General features: G+C 35.8%; 2 pseudogenes across 2 annotated transcripts; one reads left to right on the top strand and one right to left on the bottom strand.

Annotated features, from left to right (window-relative positions):
* Window positions 1-1,380: 1,380 nt before the first annotated feature.
* LOC306639176 (olfactory receptor 4P4-like) lies at window positions 1,381-2,280 on the bottom strand (annotated as a pseudogene). The gene has a single exon. The product of its transcript is annotated as an olfactory receptor 4P4-like (transcript).
* Window positions 2,281-4,426: 2,146 nt separating this feature from the next.
* LOC306638501 (olfactory receptor 4C15-like) lies at window positions 4,427-6,064 on the top strand (annotated as a pseudogene). Its single transcript has 2 exons — window positions 4,427-4,527; window positions 5,188-6,064. The product of its transcript is annotated as an olfactory receptor 4C15-like (transcript).
* The last annotated feature ends 12,384 nt before the right edge of the window (window positions 6,065-18,448 follow it).

The following is an 18,448-nucleotide window of genomic DNA, read 5'->3' as shown; positions in this document are numbered from 1 at the left end:
CAATTAATATGATTCCTCATTATCCATATTGGTTTTTTTTACTGTCACATATACCAGTGATTTTGCTATTGGTTTTGTCAAACAAAAAGGAGATAAAAAAATGCCTATAAAAATGAATTATGCTCCAGGAAAATGTATTTGATATAATTTGTCTCTTTTTCTCTACAGTGGTGATTGAATTCATTTCTCTTAACTCTGTATTGGGACAAGCTGACATGCAATCATCACCAAATGGACAGTCTTGGTACCACTCAATAATGCAGCTCTACTGGAAAGAGATAGTATCTGTTAATTATTCATCCTGTCCTTCTACATTCAAGTATATCTAATTTAAGAAACAACACAAAAGAAAATAATTCCATCAGCTTCTTTTTCAAAAATTGGTACATTTCAATAATACAGAATAACAGGCTTCAATTGACCATCTTTATATATAATCACAATTATATCAATTTCATGCCCTTTTATGCCCCCATCAGACTGGCCTCCCTCCTCCAATCCCCTCCCTCCCTCTTCCTGGTCACCTTCTACTCTTAAGGTGCATTCCCTCTAGTTTCTTTCCTCTAGTCAACACATATGAAGGAGTATATAATAATTTCCTCCTGAGTCTGGCTTATTTTGTTCAAAATTATGGTCTCCAGTTCTATTTATTTTTCTGAAAATTACATAATTTTGTTCTTATTTAAGAATCAATAAAACTCTGATGTATGCACATACATATTTTCTTTAGGCATTAATCCATTGATAGACATCTAGGCTGGTTCCATAGTTTAGCTATTGAAAATTGTTATGTGATAAACATGGATGTGCATGTATCACTAAAGTATGTCAAATTTAACTCAAAAAATTTAAGAAAAAGTTATGACCATCACTTTTTTATTTACATTTTATATGAAATTCTATATGAAATTCTTCATTACATAATTGACTTTAGAATGCCATCATACAAGATATCTTGGATATACTATCAAAAAATAAAGCTCAAAAATTAAAAAGAAAATATTTTTATTTCTGAAAACTACATTTAATCTACTAAATTTCTAAGGAATGATTAAACAGATTTCTGGTCTCATGAATAAATTACAGATTAACTGATTATTAAAATTCAAAAGTAGCATCACAGTTGATTAGATAACAAACTCAATTTTCTATTTAACCATATATCACATGCATATATTATATATATAAATATATATATTTCTACTTGATCTCTTTCCCAGTAGTGCAGTTGTCATTTTAGTAGCTATTCTTTATCTCCTGAGCTCAGACATTTATGAACCAACACTTTGCATTCAATAATTTGAAAACTAATAGTGCTCCTTAGAGACAAATAATTGGTTCCAACCTGCATGGAGTTAGTTGGACATTAAACAATAGGAATCAATTATGTTTTTCTACTAAAAATACCTTTTGACACCAAACTTTCCTCATGGCCTTTTTCATCTCTGTGTTCCTCAAGGTATAGATGAGGGGACTGAACATAGGAGCAATAATGGTGTAAAACAGAGCAAAGATTTTGTCCTCAGGGAAAGTGGTAGGAGGTCTAAGGTAGGCAAACATGGAAGGTCCAAAGAATAAAATAACCACAGTGATATGAGACTCACAAGTAGAGAGAGCTTTGCATCTTCCCTCTGCTGACTGATTTCTTAATGTGAATAGAATAATGACAGAAGACCCAAATGAGAAAATCAATGGTACCAAGGCAGCCATTCCTGAATTGGCAACTATAAGGACACCAGTGATATGGGTATTAGTACACTGTCACAGTAGTAATGATCAATTTCACTGGAGCCACAGAAGGACAACCAGATTATCATAAAGAACTGGGAAAAAGAGTGGGCAGCTCCACCAGCCAGGCAGCCAAGATCAGGACATTGCACCTGGTTCTGCTCATGTATTGAAGAGGTTTGCAGATGGCAATATAGCAATCAAAGACCATGACTGCCAGGATTAGTACTTCAATCAGTCCAAAGAAGTGCATGACAAAGACTTGCAACATGCTGTTCCCATAGGAGATGGTGTTTCTTCCCACTAACTGGTCACCAATTAGTTTGGGTGTCACACAGGAGGTATAGCAGATGTCCATAGGAGATAAGTGACTGAGGAAATAGTACATGGGTTGGTGAACAAGAGAACTGCATGCAATAGAGATGAAGATCAGAAGGTTTCCAAGATGGTAAGATAACAAAATAAGAAGAATATGAGACAAAATGTTTGTGTATTTTGGTCAGAAGAAAGGCCCATGAGAGTGAATTCTGATATGTTCCTCTGACTTTCCATATATTGCATGCCCTGTGCAAACATCTAAGTATCTGTGGGAAAATTAATTTGGGGAAATACGTTTGTAATAGGATCACAATTGTGTACACAACAAGTCCTGGAAGTTAGTCTAACAAATCACACAAGCTGATTGATAAATCAATGCATTAATTTTATTTGCTCTTGGGATTTATAACTTACTTCTATAATAGTTCTTTTAAAATTTTTCCAGTATTTTTTCATATTGATAATACTAAGAATATTTTATTAATTTTTGAAATATAAGATTTAAAATTGCTTTTTACCTAAAAGAAGATATTTTACTGTTATTATTTATAACACTTAAAATCAGGAAAATAATTTAGTATAATGTAAAAACTGCTTTATAATTTTAACTATTTTCTATATTCATGACTGCATTTTCATTTTAGGTAAGGTTCCCTTTCCTTACCATGAAATATAACAGCTCTCTGAATTTTCTATAGATTTAGGACCAAGGAATACATTTATATTTATTTTAAAAATCACCAAAATTTTGAGCTTTGTGATTGGTGAGTAATTGTCCTTAAAACTCAGGTGAGAACTTGGGGATTGTGGGCACTGCGTATTAAACTAAGACAGCAATTCTACTGACTATAAAACAACAACAAATAGATCACAATATTTTTTTAAAAATAGTAAAAAAGAAAACACATATAGGTTTTTGTCAAAGACTGACAATTTTACAAGTCATAAAAAGATTTATTTTATTTAAATTTCAGGTACTGGGGACACAGCTCAGTTGGTAGGGTACCTGCCTTGCCTGCACAAGGCCCTGGGTTCAATCCCCAGCACCACAAAAAAATAAATAAATAAATAAATAAAAAACTAAACTAATCTAAAATAAAATAAATAAATCTTAGTATTTATTTTTCACTACTGTCTTTTCTGTTTCAAGTTTCAATACAGAACAAAATATAATATTTAGAACAATTATCCATTAACTAACATAAAACCCTAAACCTTTTCACCATAAACCAAAACGACACTTTTCTTTCCCTCATCAAAGTTTTAACAACAATGTTGAAAGTTCTTTTTCTGAACAGGGAAAGAATTGGTTTGCTAATAACTAATGAGCATTTTAATGCTAAAATAGTCTTACAATTTGCTAGGTAAAGAAGTTGTAAGTTTAAAAATTAATTATTCATTTAATAACTCAATCAGAAATGCTTTTTTCTTACAGTGAAACTGCATAAAATAGGACTGTGAGAATGTCAAGTGTATGAGGCAACGAAAATGTTTTAAGGCATAATTAAGCAAATCTAAAGTGTGGTGAATGTATTTCTGTGTCTCTTACTACGTTAGTGATTGTGTGCCCATGTCCTTATCTGAGTCTCACAGAACCCTACCATAAACACTCTTATTATACCCATTAACAGATGTGATATCTGAGGCCTTGTGAACTTCATGAAGTTTGAAGTACATGTTTAATGCCAAGCAAGTAGGGAGGTTTGAATCTGAGTCCAGGTTTGCAAGAGTCTGGAGCTGATACCCCTATATGTCACTTTATTCTCTTTCCTGCTGTGGCCCTGGGCTAAGGAACACTTTGCTGTATTATATGTTGATTTTAAATTTTAATAAATGGCTGCTGTCTGGTCCAATGACCTTGTAGGGTTAATTTACATTCCTGTTTTCTTGGTGAATTTTTAACTGAATCTGGAGTGCATAGTACAGGAAACATTTAAGGATTTCTAAAGCATTGGGAAATAATGAAAATGGTTGTTTTAAAGTAAGATTAAGTACAAATTCTATCATGGTTGTATGTTTTTTAATTTCATCGACATTTTAAGGTATTTCTGGTAACTCTTTCATAAAAATCAGCTCATTTTTAACACACTGATTCTGTCATTCTTTCATTCACCTATTTAACAGGCATTTGCATAAGTACACATATACATAAGCATACACATACACATGTATACGTACACCCTACTAGACATTAGTAGACATACCAGTTATAGGTACAGGTGAGAACACAGTCACCCTTCCAGGCTGTGTGTAAAATTGAAAATTACATCAAAATCTGGAATCATTATCAAGGTGGAACATGGGTGCAACTTCTGATCCCACATCATTTTCTCCTTTTTTCCTCAAGACATATTTTCACACATGAACAGAGGAACCATAGATGTTGACTTTTACAGGTGAATGGAGCCTGAAGAAATGTCACTCCTACTTTGAGGTCCCTGCTATAAATGAAACCTCCCCACCTCATTCCCTGGTGATTCTGTAATAGAGCATGGGCAGTACAAAGGGTTATGTGTTAAAATCCCACATCTAGGAACTATTGTCGACTTGAATTTAAATCTTTAATAATGAACCTCTCATCTATGACATAAGATAAGACCTAGCACTGACCACTTCCAGCATTGGGTTCTGAAAAATTGCTTCTCTTGAATTATTTTATTTAGTCATCAACACAACATTGAATAATTATTGTTATAAATGTTTAAAACGATGAGTAATTAAAACAAAAAACACCTCTCAACACTAGTTTGTACATTTTTATGTGCTAAATATATAGTTAAGATCTATTGCCTAGGTCTTTCTCTTTTAAAAGGAATGAGTTAATTCATTTAAAGACCCAATTCAGTTCAGAGGTTTCAAGAAATATTTGAAGAGTAGCCATGCATTTTGACAGCATCTTAACTGCGTGCTATTTCTTCTCTTTGTAGATAAGAGAGTCTTTGGTTGGCAATGGCATCAACTAACCCAGCTCCTGTTCCATGCTGTCTAGGGATGTTTCTCAATAATTCACTTCAGGAAGCCACTACTAATTAATCAAAGCTGGCAATTGAGATAAAGACTACTTCTCATCCTTACTGTAACTGGATGCTGCCTGTAATCCATATTGCTGATCTTTTTCTTCAAAGTTATGCAAAACTGAAGTATTGTAACTGAGTTTGTGCTCCTGGGGATTTCACAGAATCCAAATGTTGAGAAAATAGTATTTACAGTATTTTTGTTAGTTTATATTGCAACTGTTGTGGGCAACATGCTGATTGTAGTGACCATCCTCTGCAGCCCTGCAATGCTGGGCTCCCCCATGTACTTCTTCTTGGCAGTCCTGTACTTCCTGGATGCCTGCTTCTCCTCTGTCATTGCCCCCAAAACAGTTGCTCTATGAGAGGAAGACCATCTCCTTTGAAGGCTGCATGCTGCAGATCTTTGCTGAGCACTTCCTTGCTGGGGCATAGATGATTGTCCTCAACAGCCATGGCCTATGACTGCTATGTGGCCATTTGCAAGCCCTTGCACTACTCTTCCATCATGAGCAGGAGCCTCTGTGGCATTCAGTTGGGGGTGGTCTGGACAGGGGGCTTCTTGCATTACATCATACAGATTCTCTTACTTTCCAGCTGCCCTTCTGTGGCCCCAACATTATCCATCCCATCTTGTGTGACTTGTACCCATTGCTGAAGCTGTTCTGCACTGACACATCTTTCACCTTTTGATGACGACCAACAGTGGGTCTATCTGCATCATAATCTTCTCCATGCTGCTTGTCTCCTATGGGGTCATCTTTTTCTCTCTGAGGAACATCGGTTCTGAAGGGCATCAGAAAGCTCTGTCCACCTGTGGATCTCACATTGCTGTTGTGGTTTTGTTCTCTGTCCCATGAATATTTATGTATGCAAGGCCTCCATCCGCCTTCTCCTTTGACAAAATTGTAGCAATATTTTGCACTATGCTGACTCCCTTGCTCAATCCTCTGATTTACACTTTCAGGAGTAAGGACATAAAAAAAGCTATAAGGAAAATGTAGAAGAGATTGGCAGCAATTTATGATGAAAAATAAAGCATCAGACTTTTTAAATATTTAAAACACAGTGCAAAAAAATCTCAATGGTCTTAGAAAAAATATTCTGTGTGGACTGATGTAATATAATTGGAGGAAATGCAAAGTATTAGAAAAAGCATCTCCATAGGGGATCAGGAAACAACAAGCCCACCTTCAGATTGCTCAGTTGGAATTCTGAATTCGAACTCAGTTTCCCATGTGTTAATTAAAAGAATTGAATTTTATGCTTACTTAGAATGTAATCATCAAAGAAAAAAAGAATGAAAACACATTACCCATTAATCTGTTTGCCATTAATCCCATGTTTTGAAAAACCTTTGTGGAGAACAGAAAAATATCTTAGAGATAAGAAACAGAAATTTAAAATATTCCAAGTGAAAAAATGCTTATATTTGGGGCACTGATCTCAGCAACTGAGAAAAAAAAAATAATCAATACCCAACAAAGACAGAGTCAAGTATTTCCAGAACCTTAACTATAGGACTCCCTGGAATACAGGACTCCGTTATTCAGCAGTTCCATTACCATCTGCTACAGAATTTGAGTCACTTCATGAATTTTGGGAGATACTATCCGATTGGTACAGTCCTGCTTGTGGATGAGTTTCTCTTGGGTCAGGTGGCTACCCTTACCAGTCAGCTTGGGAGAAGTAGAGAGGACCAAGTCCATAGGAGAGTTAGCAATGAACATCTTTTCTGTGTATAAAAAAGAGAAAACTCTTAACAAACCATGTTATTAGTAAAGCCAATACCAATCCTGTCTTCAGAGTGAACTGATAATTTTCCTCCTAAAGAGGAGAATAGAAGCCAAGATCATCTGAAAGTAATAAAACTTCAAAGAAAAATTACCCTTCAATTTATTTAGTATTTGAATTTTTTCCCAAGTAAAAGCAATTCTGTTTGAACAATAATCAATATAGAGATTGTTCAAATATAGACACATTACATGTCATTACCATAGTTAGAGTTTGTTAGTCTCAGGTTGTTAAGCATCTTATGGAATACATTTATTTAAACACCTTACCCTAAAACATTAATATTAATAAAATATCTGTTATGCAAAACCAAAGTGTCATTACTGAGCTTGTGGAATATCAAGTAATATTCTTTTTAGCCTTTCCTTCATCTTTCATAATAGGCTAAAGAAGACAAGGACATGATGCTAGTTTCAGAATAGAGAGGACAGAAGATGAATTTCATTCCTGTCTCTTGGGCAAGTGAAGGAGTGATTAAGAGTAGAGTCTAAAACATCATCCAGACGAAGCATGTGCTCTGCAGCAGACCAAGAGCCCCCAGAGGCATGGGCGGGGCAGGGTGCTTTTCCTTGCTTTTGGTACTAGGGATTGAACTGTGTTGTATCCTCAGTTCTTTGTAGTTTTTATTTTGAGACAGGGTCTCACTAAGTTGCTTAGAGTCTCTCTTATCCTCCTGCGTCGGCCTCCTGAGCTTCTGAGATTATAGGTGAGCCCCACCAGGCCTGGCCTGGATCCAAATTCTTGACAACCAGAACAAGAACTGAGCAAGATGCAAGAGGTTGGCAAGGAGAAAAAAGGGTTTATTGAAACAAATCACACTGTGGGAGCACAGTGTTCCCTCCCACTCCTCTTTGGCTCTTTATCAGCGCCCCCCTCACTGACTTTATTTTCAGGCACATTCAAGGCACCTTCATTGGAATTACTAGCTTTCCAAGGCTAGACTTTTAAGGAAAGTACTATAGATATCTTATCAATATTAAAGCTTTAGAGATGTAAATATGAAATTGGGATCTTGACTCAGTTCTATTACTAAGTAACTGTGAGAACTTGTGAGAGTAATTTCACTACTCGGGGTCTTAATTTCTCATTTTGAAGATGAACTACTGAGAACACACAAATACTTTACGCACTCATCTGAACCAAAGATTTTTTTTTTCTTTTCATATGTTGTATCTTTTAAACTTAAATAGAAATCTTTAAAGGTATGTCTTCCTGCTTCTCTTTATTTGATGAGGAAGCTGAGTCTCGAATACTTTAGGTGACACATCGCAAACCTTTCTAAAGACTCTTCCAGCACATTGATAACAGCAAGCCAGGGTGGGGTGTGATGTTCTCTGAGATGTTTCTTGGACAATGGGCTTGCTGGTTGCTTCTAGGCTCTGCTACACAATCATGATGCAACCTATTCATGTCATTTACCTGCCTCAATCCCTGTCTCCCTCCTCTCTTACCTCACCATCTCTGGACCTCTCCCTGCATCCTCATGGCAGACACCTCGCAGGCAATTGCATACCTAGCAAGTGTGCTGGGTAGAGACGTGGTCTCCAAGGAAGGCAAGTGATTTTGTAATATAATCTTTCCCACCTTCAACACCTTGTCAGATTTACCTCCCTGGGAGTGGAAAGGCACATATCATTAAAAGTAAAATAAATACCCCCATAAAAATATTCAATAAAATCTTTCCCTCTTCATTCTACATCTTCCCTATAGTAATTTAAAAACATTGACAAGATTAGAAATATGCAAAATTAACAATAATAATACAGAAATAAACATTTTTATTACTAGTCACCATTTATAAAATAGGAAATTGAAAATTAAAGAACTTAAGACAGTTGGTTAGATTCACATGGCAGATAATTGGTGGGACCTGGACTCATACCCACCACATAGATAGCATGAAACCAACTTCAAAGACTTTCTTGCATCCTAAAGAGATGAACTGAAACAAATTATATGGAGAACAGTCTACACACCTTCGACTTGGAGTATACTGGAGTTTATTTCACTGACCCCAATGTCTGCTTTTGCCCTTGTTCTGTCTCAGCAAGGTAGTCCACTGGATATCCTTCATGTTTGGGTTGGAGGGTATGGTCTCCTTGGGAATCCTGAGGAGATTCCATGAAATACCTGTCTTAAGCATCTGCGAACCTTTTGGAATTAATACTAATATCAAATGCAAGAAGAGAACAATATTTGACTCATGGTATTTCAAAAGAGAAACCATGAGAAGAGAGTGAAATTCAGAGGCCTTTCTCTCTCAGAGCATAGGAATATCTTCCACTGAGGGGCACTTAAGCACTGAGCCACATTGCAAGCCCTTTCTATTTTTTTTTATTTTTATTTAGAGACAATGTCTTTCTAAGTTGCTTAGTAGGGCCACTTTAAGTTGCTGAGGCTGTCTTTGAACTTGTGATCCTCCTGCTTTGGCCTCCCAAGAGACTGATATTGTAGGCATGCACCACAACCCTTAGATCTTCCATAATGTTTTCATGAAACAATATTTAGAAACATCTATTCTTCCTGACCCCCTACCCATTTCCAGATAGACCATGTTGTTTCATCTTGCCCACCTTCTAGAGGAAGCTTGTGAAGAATGTCCATGTGCAAAGTCCCCTCTCTACATAAACTACCCACACCCTATAACTGCTTGTGAAAGAAATTGTTGATAAATCTCAATAAAATGAAGATTGAGTATTTTCCCCAGGCTCCATAAGATATTTGTTTAATGTAAATGAAAGTAGAAGTTATGAAAAATGTGCTTTTATGGAAGTCATTTATTTGCTCATAAAAGGTGAGGTTTTCAAGATTTTTAAAGTATTTTCTTTCTGCTTCCTGAAGACTGAGCTGATTTTCTGATGGCATCTATCTCAGTGTATCTTCCAGGAAAGGTGGAGCTCCTAGGGGGTAGGGGGTTCCACCAGTGGAGAGTATGGTGGCCCAGGATTCCTAAGGCTTCCCTGGCCTCAGCATGATGCATCACTATCCCTCCAAATTTTCTCTGTTCTCAGGGGTGGAATTAAACTTCACCATGGCATTGAGGCCAGGCTGTAGAAGTTTCTGTCTTGGTTGTGGGGTGTCTTCTCATGTGAACAGTTTATGGTCAGTGGTGAAGTTTCTGTGACAAGGTATGTGATAGGACCCCTCTCTACACACCTGGGCTTCAGGACCCTTGGTGATCCTTGCTTATGAGCACAACTGCATTCCCTGTCTGATTTGGGGGCATTGGATATTATGGTGTGTCAGGAAGAAAGAGGTTAACCTTTGATGCAGTCTTGGGTCAAAATACCCCTCTCACACATGCTCAGCTCCCTGCTGTGTGTCTTTCTGTATCCACACCCCACTGTACTGGGGTCTGTTCACTGTCATTCTCTTCTCTCTGGTCTGACTCATTGACTCTCTGCCCTTCCTTGTTCACTATTGTTCATTAGGTATTTCATTTTCTGCCTTTGATAATCATCTCACCATGCAGTTTGTAGAATATAATTTGGGGGTCTAGATGGGAAATAAAGGCGTTGGTTAGCATCCTTTCCTAATGGTTCAGGATTTCTCTTTCTTAAGAATGCAATCTATATTGATATTTATGCTTCGATGTTTTATGTGATATATGAATGAGAGAGAGGGACAGATATATAGAGACAGAGAAAGAGAGGCTATTTAACAGCATGCTGTCCCATTCTGGTTCCAGCCTGACTACAAACTTTGCACCTTAAGAAAACAACCTCAGCAAATGATACACTTACCTTACAAGAGAGTGTGCAGATTAAATGAAATGATATATAAAAGCACCTGCTTAAATTGCAAGAATGTATAACAATAATAATATATAATATAGGGTTGCCTTATTCAATTCAATCAATAATTATAAAGCACATAATAATGTAGGAGCATGGGACATAGAAGAAGTTTGTTTTTCTGAAAAAAAAATAAGAGAAGACTTTCTTCTGTAATTATTTCTGAAAATATTGATAGAACCAAGGAAGATTGTTTGATAACCAGCAATTATGAAAATATACTTGCTTTATTATAGCAATGCCTTGGAAATTAATTTTGGATAAAATTGTTTGAAATAAAGAATAGGCTACAAAGGATAAGTTTATTTAAAAGGTTTTTATGAAAGTGAAAAATTGAAAATAAACAAAAATAAGGTAAAATTTTGATTATAAAAAAATTTATGCTATTTTACAAGATCTGTGGTCTCTTCTCCTTCTTTGGTGCAATATTCTCATTTGTATTTCTCTTCTCTGTGATGTGGAGAGTGGTGATTTGAATCATGAGAATTATGGCCTGTCTCACTCTCATGGTTGCATTTGTACCAGGAGCTGCCTGTGCAAAGGTGTAGATCCAGACACCCCAGTTGCTATGGTAACATGGGCCAGGGTATGGCTATATTAGAAGGCTGTGGCTCTATAAGTCCAGTTCTTGAGTTCAGCACTTTCTCCCAAGAGTAGAGAATTCTGAGCAAAATAAGATGATCCTAATGTCTCACCAGTCCTGTGTCCTTCAGATTGCCTGCTTTGCTGAAACCTTCCCACAATTAACCTTTTAATGATAAAACCTATATAATATTCTTCTTGAGCCAGCTCTGGAGTCAGTCAAGCCTCACCACAGATTCACTACCCACCTGGCCCCAGCTCCTTCTCCCTATGTGTGTCTGTTTGTTTTTTCTTTATCCCCCATCATCCCTTGTCTGGTATCTCCTTAATGGCTATGGCTCAGAGAGAAATGAGAGGGCTGGAGTCACCATGTTTTGACCTAAGTTGAAATATATAAGACCTTGATTTTAATTGACCCATTTTGTTGGAAAAATCAGTTCTGATATTACCACATCTGAATCTTATTTTTTCTTGTCAAGTAATGAACAGCCTAAAGTCACAACAAATTTAGGAATCACAGGAACTTTTATAATCCCAAGGGGTCATAGACATCTGCTAATTAAGTCATGTGTAAAATTTGTGTTAATCCGTATCAGTGCATTAGTCTACTGATTAGGTTACAATTCTCATAATCTAATCATTTCACTGAACATTATTGCTCATCTTATAGATGAGCTTTTAAGGCATACATCATATTTAAACCACAAGAGATAATGATCAATTAAAGATCAGAATGTTCACTCTGCCATCTCAAATTACCAGAAAGAAAAATATCCACAGAATTCACAACAGCATACATGATAAATTGTGCTTTCAAAAGCTAATTCAGAAATAAATAATACAAAATTGAGAATAATAGTATCTTAAAATTAAGTTAACTAAGGTCTTTGATCAGTCTTAAATCCAGACAGCCAAAACTGTCACCTTGACAGGTAACGTAAAAGCAAAACTGACCAGACTTATAATGAATAACATTTGCTTCTATACCAAGAACCCCTAGGTCCTGAGGTTAAATTATATAAAATTTTATCAAGACAACCAAGAATAAACTCATAACAAAGGACTCCAAATCCAACCAAAGTCCATTCTGAGTGCAATTTCATTATGGGTTCCTGTAATCTAGTGAGGACACTCTGTAATCCCATGTTCCCCAGAGGCCTGGGACCTGGAACATCTGCCTCACAGAGCTGATTCCAGACAACACATTTAGGGGTTAACTTGACCAGATCCACTGATTTATAGTGGGCTCCCTATGCACTAAACAGTATTATCTGGTGTTACATAGAAAGGATAGAAATCTAGATAATCATCAGTTCTTTAGTGCCATAACAGTAGTTGAAACCCTTAAGTCATTATGTGGTAGAGCATGCTGTGCTGAGAATTCATCAAGAGATGATATCCTGGAAATATTTACGGATACTGAAACTAGTACCCAGAGCATTTTCTGTTCCCATGAATGAAATGCTTTCTTCTCCTTTCTTTTCAAATACTTTATTTTTAAGTTGATCTAGTGTCCTGCTTCCAAATTCTTCTTAATCCTCTTACTGGTTCTTGCCCTATTCTGGAAATATTTTCTCAACATATCAGTGAAGAAATTTACCTATACCCTTTATCAATGGTGGACACTTTCAACAAATGTCAAAAGAGAAAACCAAAAAATAAAAATATTATGGATTTCATATATTGCAATGGATAAAATGAGTATGTGCATTAGAAATCTTACAGAACTATGCCATAAAGATCACATAATTTTTAAAATTATTTTGAGGCAAAAGAAAAAAGTAGGATTTCATTCTTCAGCAATAAAGTCTGAGATTAAAAATAAACAAGTAAACAGGAATTGTGCAGTTTCAGTTTGCTGTGTGATCCTAAACATATTTATTCCTGACTGATTTAGGGTCAGTAGTAGCTGTGACTATTAGGTCTTTCTTTAATTTTGGAAAATGAGTTAGCATTATAATTATTGATATTATAAGAATATAAATCTGGTTAATGTTTGATATTCAAGATAAAACCAAAGTGGAAAAAAGAAACAAATAAGGAAATTATTTATTCATGTTGCATCTGAAATATTCAGCAATATGTAAGAATGAATGAACATGTATCGACAATGAATCTGATTGTTTTTACTAATTAATAGTAGCTTAACCATACAGATTTGACATGATCATACCTATGCAGTCATAGACATAAGGGAAGAGATGTCAGAGATGACACTGTTGTGGGTGGTTTTTCCCTTCTGCCTTTCTAAGTATGGAGTCTAAATGAATAAATGATTTTGGCTGAATGTCAAGAACAAAGCAAAACTTCAGAACAGTCTTAATTAAAAGGCAGTATTTACAAGATATTCACATTTGAGAAACAAGTGTCTACACAGTACAAAGGCACTGTCAGGTGCCCTGTATGTGAACAGTGGACATTCCCAGGGACAGATGGCTTGAGAGAGGATGGAGCGGTGCTCATGCTGTGAGAGAGATGGGGATAACAGTTATCTCAGGAAAGGGTATTGCAGAGGCAGAGAATTGACATGAACTTATGGACAGGGAGAAAGGAAAGAGGTCCTAGTGACAGTTCTTGACTGGGCAGGACACTGTAGGCAGAAACAACATGCAAGGTCACTGATGTAATGATGTAATTCCCTCACTAAGGTGAGGGAATTGGGGCCAGCTAGTTGGAGACATTTCCAGTAGTTCAGTAGTAGGAGTCGCCTTCAAAGTTTCTTACTAAGAAATCATTGCTGTTGGAATTCATCACTGGGGAATATATAAACAAAAGTGCCTATTGGTGTGGAAATGGTTTTGGCAGTAAACTTTATGAATAATTAAACATTGCATCAGCCTTGGAGACCAAGAGACCATGTTGAAAGGGGCAACTGACCTCAACTTGCCATATTCCTTGGGGAAATGCTCTTTTCCCTTCCTTATGTCAGCAGCCAGAGCAGGGGCTAGAGTTCTAAGGAACTGAAAGTAGGGCTGAGCTAAAGAACACATCATTATCATTGGGACAGTTCATGATCCCAAAAAATGACACCCTGAAGAAACAGTTGGCATGTAAAACCTCTATCAAACTTCTAAGAGATCATAGTAGGTTTTTAAATAGGATGAAAGATTTGAAGCAGATTCATTTCACAGGCTATCAATCCCAGGGGGGATGCCTACTGAATGGCAGGTAGCAGGTGTCATCGCTATGCCAACCACCAGGAACAGGAGTTCAAATGCAATGCACCAGCCTACTGTTTCTGTGACTGTAGTTTCTACCAATTACCTGGTTCTGGGGAGACAGAATACCCACAAAAGAAGGTAACTAAAGAGACTTTGCTAATCCCAGATGCCAGCAAGGGGCAGTAAAATCCCAGGATTCACAGCAAGCTGCTTGTAAAGGCTCAGAAAAGCTGCTCTGAGCAGTTGTAATCTCACTTGTGCCTCTTGCTGAACAAAGTACTCTCTTCTCTAGGTATTATACCACAACAGTTATCTATTTAGCAGGAGGAAAATGTCAGACACTAAAAAAAAAAAAAAAAGAACAAAGCCAAAGTAATCTAGATTATGAATCCTTAGCTTAAGATGTTACATTTTAGCACATTCCAGTTATTCTGAGAACTGTGAACAAGAAATGTGTATTGAAGGGTAGGGATTGCTGGGTTGTCCAAGGCCTCCCCAGAGACCATGCTGTAAATGTAAATCTCTTTTATTAGTCCTTTTTGAGCTCTTCACTTTAAGGAAATTCTCATAGGATAAAGTAACTCTGTACAGAGTCTGCCATTAGATGCTGCTGGATTCATTTAGGACTCAAGGCTCTGGAAGCTCATTTATTTATTGAAGCTGAGAAAAGATGATATATCTCATAAACAGAGATCCTATTTTATTTGGGGAGGTTTTGAGTCCAGGCTATATTAGAAATAAAGGAACTCTGAGTTTTCATAAAATATCATGAGATTCTTTATCACTATACCTCCACTAATTTCTGCAAGTCATCTACAGTGTAGTTATGTAAGGATATAGGGAAATTATTTATAAATCTATTTCTCTTTAATAGAAGCATACATATAGCATATTTAACTTTCTTGATCACATATTTTAATATTTAATAGATAATAGGAAGTATTTTGCCTTTAAATATTTTTCTTTCTCAGGATATCAGTCTATTTTACTGTTCAAGACGTTTTATTCTAAATATGAAAACATAAAGTGACTAAAATTAACATTTTGAAATTGACATGGAAAATATTAGCTTAGGTTATTTTGTGTATGAGACATTAGTCTACTTTCTAATTAAAACAATAGCAAGAAAAAACAAAAGTTTTTTACTAAATCCTACTCTTAACAGTGTGGAAGTTAAGGTAGTGTACAAATATTCCAGCTCTTTCCATTTTTGCCACTTAAGATAGATTGTATTTCCTGAATCTCTGGTGGATATACATTATAGTATTTTATAAAATCAAATATTCAAGTACTCTGCAACCCATTAATTGCCCTTCCAGAACATATGTTCAATGTTCAATGTAGTGTTAATCAGAGTAAAATGTTCATTGATAGACTACGAAATACGCACACTTTGAAATAATAATATAATGCAATACAAATTAACAATTAGAGCAAAGAAAATTAATCTACAACTATATTCTAAAAAAATACATTATATTTTAGTAACTTCTTTATGAACAAAAATAAAAGTAATTACTAAATGTCTGCATACAGCATGTTAAATGATTTAAAATTCAAAAGTAAGTAAAATTTTAAAAAATATACACGGCAAATATGTTTTATTTCTAAATATTATACATGTTAAAATTATACATGTTAAAATTTACATGTTAAATAATACATAACATGTAATAATTATAATTATACATGTTAAAATTTATGACTTTTAAGATGAGATAGAGGGAAGAATAAAGAAGATATAAAAATAGGTGTAAATATCAGTAACATTTTAGTTCTTGGTATGGGTAGGTTTGATTTTTATTTCATTTTAATAAATATAGAAAGCAAAAATATGAAGTGTTTTTTTTTTATATTTGTTCTAATTAGTTATATATGACAGTAGAATTCACTTTGACATATCATGCATAAATGGAGTATAACTTCTCATTCTTCTGGCTGTATATGGTGTAGAATCACACTAGCCTTATAATCAGATATGAACATAGGGTAATAATGTCAGATTCATTCTACTACCTTTCTTACCCCTAAACCCCCTCTCTTCCCTTCACTCCATTCTACCTATTCCAAAGTAACTCTCTTCTTCCCTAGCAGCCCCACCTTTTGTGAATTAGCACTCACATATCAAGGAAAGCATTCAGTTTTTGGTTTTGGGGATTGGTTTATTTCACTTAGCATGATATTATCTAGCTCCATTCATTTACCAGCAAAAGCCATCATTTCATTCTTCTTTAAGGTTGAGTAATATTCCATAGTATATATATACCACATTTTCTTTATTCATTCATTTGTTCAAGGGCTCCTAGGTAGGTGCCATAGTTTAACTTTTGTCAATTGAGCTGCTAAAAACATTGACAAGATTTCATTACCAAGGTATGCTGTTTTTAAGACCTTTGGGTATAAACTGAGGAGTGGAATAACTGGGCCAAATGGTGGTTCCATTCCAAGTGTTCTGAGGAATCTCATTACCACTTTGCATAGTGGTTGAACCAATTTGCAGTCCCATCAGCAATGTATGAGTATACCTTTTCCCTCAAATCCTTGATAACACTTATTATTGTATTCTTTTATTGTGTTCTTGATAATTGCCAATCTGACTGGAGTGAGATGAAATATCAGAGTAGTTTTGATTTGCATTTCTCTAATTGCTGGAGATGTTGCACAATTGTTCATATATTTGTTGATCAATTGTATTTCTTCTTCTGTGAAGTGTCAATTTCAGCAAAAATTTAAATCAACTCCCATAAATCAAATGTACTGAAATAGAAATTAGAAAAATTACTCCCTTCAAAATAGCCTTTAAAAATAAAATATTTGGGAATCAATGTAACAAAAGAGGTGAAAGACCTATACAATGAAAAGTACTGTACACTAAAGAAAAAAAATTAAAAAAGACTTTAGAACATGGAAAGACCTCCCATGCTTCTGAGGATTAGTATTGTCAAACTGGCCAGGTGACCAAGAGCATTATACAGGTTTAATGCAATTCCTACAAAAATCCCAATCACATTCTTCAGAGAAATAGGAAAACCAATCTTGAAATTCATTTAGAAAAATAAGAAACCCAGAATAGACAAAGCAATTCTTAGCAAGAAAAGGAAAGCAGTAGTCATCATAATACTGGAGCTTAAAACTATGCTGCAGAACTACAGTAACAAAAACAGCATGGTATTGGCACCAAAATACGGAAAACCGCCGCTTCTTAGCGTGGGTTGCTTCAAGTGGCTCGGCCGCTTCTTGCTCTTTCCGCCCGACCAGCATGCGCCCGGGACAAAAGACATGTACTCTTCCGAAGTTCATGAAGCAGCTTCCCCCCTCTATTCATATAACACACCCTCAATATATAAGCAGTCTCATGCATAAGCAATTGTAACCAGATATGTCCATTCAATCCTGTTAAAGGTCAAGCGATCACTCGCTCAAGCATACATGTAAAGTATATCTGTCCACGCGCTAGGTGGCAGAACTGATTATCATACAGCCAATTGTAAATGCTTTCTGCCTTTCTCCAGGCATAATCAGAATGCCGTTTCCTCTCTGCCAGTAGCCATCTTTAGATGCACGTCGCGTAACCCTGGGCCCTGGGTTTCACCCGCCACACCAAAACAGACACGTAGACCAATGGTACAGAAATGAAGACACAAAGACAAAGCCACATAAATATAGTTATCTCATTCTAGAAGAAAGGAGCCAAAAACATTCACTAGAGAAAAGATAACCTATTCAACAAATGCTTCTGGGAAAATTGGAAATCCATATATAATGAAATTATACCCCTATCTCTCACCCTACATGAAACTCAACTCAAAGTAGATCAAAGATATAAGTACTAGAACAGAGACCTGCTCCTAATAGAAGAAAAAGTAGACCCAAATCTTCACCATGTCAGCTTAGGACCTGACTTCCTTCACAAGACTCCTATAGCACTAGAAATAAAAGCAGGAATCAATAAGTGGGATAGATTCAAAATAAAAAGCTTTTTCTTAGGTTGTCTTCATAGCTTAGCTATTGTGAATTGAGCTGTATAAACATCAGCTTTCCATTTCACTCTAGTTAG

This window comes from Sciurus vulgaris, assembly GCF_902686455.1.
Source record: "Sciurus vulgaris genome assembly, chromosome: 11".
Taxonomy (NCBI): domain Eukaryota; kingdom Metazoa; phylum Chordata; class Mammalia; order Rodentia; family Sciuridae; genus Sciurus; species Sciurus vulgaris.
Note: the sequence above shows the minus strand (reverse complement) of the source record. Positions and strands in the feature narration are given on the sequence as shown.